This window comes from Ailuropoda melanoleuca, chromosome 18, assembly GCF_002007445.2.
Source record: "Ailuropoda melanoleuca isolate Jingjing chromosome 18, ASM200744v2, whole genome shotgun sequence".
Classification (NCBI taxonomy): domain Eukaryota; kingdom Metazoa; phylum Chordata; class Mammalia; order Carnivora; family Ursidae; genus Ailuropoda; species Ailuropoda melanoleuca.
Window position 1 is genome coordinate 11,967,764 of NC_048235.1, and position 2,936 is coordinate 11,970,699.

Genomic DNA, 2,936 nt, shown 5'->3' on the forward strand with positions numbered 1-2,936 from the left:
TTGACTTTTACAGTTATGTGGTAATTCTGCTTTCTCATGTTTGGAGTTTCAGGTTCTTGAAATTGCAGTGAATTCTTGAAATTTTTAGGCATTACCGATTCTCTTCCTTTTGCATGTTCAATTATATCGTCTTATTTGTATTTACCAACAAAGATTATAAGAATATGTAATGCCTGGGTAAAGTAAATAGAAAGTGAAGTATGATATGACTTGGCTTATCCATATCACTACTTAAACAAGTTAAGCATGCCTTTTATTTTAAATTGTTAATGGATTAACAATTATTATGAACTCTGTTTTCAGGAAACTGGGTAACCAATTCATTTGATGTGGATAAACAGTTTTGACTAAGATGACTTGTTACTTTTCCAGTTTTCTTTGAAGCAGTTAGATCTTTAAGTATTTGGAAATAGAAATTTGGTTATAAACATTTCTGGATCTCACTATGATTTTTAAAAAATTCCGAGATCAGGGTCATTGCTGACTTAGTTTAAATTTGATTGTGTTTTCTTCTAGGGCAATGAAGTGACTGTAAGTCTTGCTAAATTGTGTGAGAGAATATTTGGAACAACTATGAACTCTAGTCAATTTTGTTAGACACTTAGCAAACATATGGAAAAAGAGATGTTGCACAGGCCAATTGGAGTGTGCCTATACTTCTACAGGATCAAATTACAAATCCTGGAAGAAAACTGTCTTGATAGGGGTGCCTGGGTGGTGCAGTAGTTGGGTGTCTGCCTTCGGCTCAGGGCGTGATCCTGGATCCCTGGGATGGAGCCCCGCATCAGGCTCCTCTGCTGGGAGCCTGCTTCTTCCTCTCCCGCTCCCCCTGCTTGTGTTCCTTCTCGCGCTGGCTGTCTTTCTCTCTGTCAGATAAATAAATAAAATCTTTAAAAAAAAAAAAAGAAAAGAAAACTGTCTTGATAAACTGTGGGTATGCAGTACTTTTGAACTTTTAAAGTCAATTAATTAAAATGGTCATGATGACTTACCCAGTTATATTTATGTTAACAAAAATTCTGACAGTCTATCAGAATTGGTGAAGTATTTCTGATTGTATAGATACATATGCAGATTTAGTGGTGGGGTCGGGGGTAAGTAAGGCTGGAGGCTTTTACAAGAACATAATAAGTAGTGATTTTAAAATACTGAAGTATTAAAATACTTTTAACCTTTGGAGGTAGATGACATAATGCAAACTTTGCTGGGACATGATTCAAGCTTTTATTGCCCTACCACTTATTGAGTAAGCTTAGCTGAGTTTGTGAGTCCCTCTAAACCTTCATTTTCAACTCTGAAATGAAGATCATACCATGTGCTTCACAGGGATGGTTAGGGGTCCATAATTAGGGCCCAGCCAAATAGTAGGCGTGGTGGTGTTGCCCTTCTACTTTAGGAACTGTGTAGTAGTTCAGGTTACCCCTGGAAACAGTGGGTATACTGGCACCTATTTATTCAGTGTTTATTGTGTGACAGTCACTGTGCTAAGCTTTTTCACTGTGCTCTCATTCTGTTCTCCCAGTAGTCCGATGAGGTGGTGCTGTTACTATCTTGCAGTTACAGGTGAGGAAATGGAGTCATAGAGACATTGCCATTGCTGTTAAAAGTGGCCAAGATTTGAAGTCAGGTCGTTTGACTCTAGAGCCTGTGTCCTGTGTCATTCCTTTAGACCGCTGGAACACCTGGACATGCTCAGGGGCATTTGGGTGGAGGAGAATCTCTTTGCCTAGTGTTGATTTTTCAGGCCGATTGACCGGGCTTTATTGGTCTTCAAAGGTTCCTGTTCACTTTTTCTGATTCTTAGATCCCCGAGTTAGCCACATGGTTCATGGTTCATGAATGCCTTGGGAGTAGCGTTGAAGGCCCATGAGATTGACCCCATTGAACAACAGCACAGGGCCAGGTAGAACTTGGGAATTCAGTGTACTCTTGGGCACATTAGAAATTCTACTTGGGGAAGAGTTAAGGACTCTTGTCTTGTTCCTGAATAGATTACAATTTTACTGTAATGGGTTTGACTTTGCCCTCCTCGTCCCCCCTCACCAGTCCTGAAGAAATCTCCCTGTCCATGATTCCTTGCCTCCCACTCCCACCCCACAGTGGGTCAACTGTTAATTTGCAGGTCTGCTCCCTCCCTCACCTCTTATTTTGCCCACCATGGACACCCTTTGACCACAGCAGTTGGCGTTTATGGCGGTCCATAGATCATGGCCAAATGGTGTGGTGCTTAAAAAACACCCCCTGCATTCAACGTAAGAGAAGGTGGGATGGATTCATTACCTCTGAGAGGAATAGGGGGCTAAGGTGGGCAGGCCTCAGAATCTGGGTGAGTGGTTGTACAAACTCTCAGTAGAATTCTGCTTATTTTCTGTCCTTGGATTGAATGTTACCCTGAGTTATGATAGTTTTGTCTAGTTGAATGTAAAAGATTTACCACCACACAAAAACTTGCTGATAGACATAATCTTTGGTTTATGGCTAGCATCAGATATTGAGTGAACTGTGTGCTTGCTAATTGAAGGGCAGAAGTTCTGGGGGTGGGGTGGGAAGGGTGACAGGAGGAAGAGGATGTCAGCTGCGTATCCTTGATGGCTGAGCTAACTCTTGGCTCTTTACACCCAGTTTATGGGACGTGATTAGGATCTGAGGAACTCTGTATTGTCTTTCTTTCAAAGTCAAAGCAAGTAATTTTGCTAAACCTACTGCTAGAGTGTAAATTCCTCAAGAGACCGAATTGGTTATCACTGCTTTCCGTGTCCTTTGTGGACGGTAGATGTTAAATGAATGTTGGTTAGGTCAATTAATGAAGAAAGTTGTTAAGTTAATGAAAGAATGCTAGTTGAGCTACTCTTTTCCAGTTCCTTATTTTCTTTTTTTTTAAACCCCAACATTTCTTTTTTTTTTTTTTTTTTTTAACATTTTATTTATTTATTTGA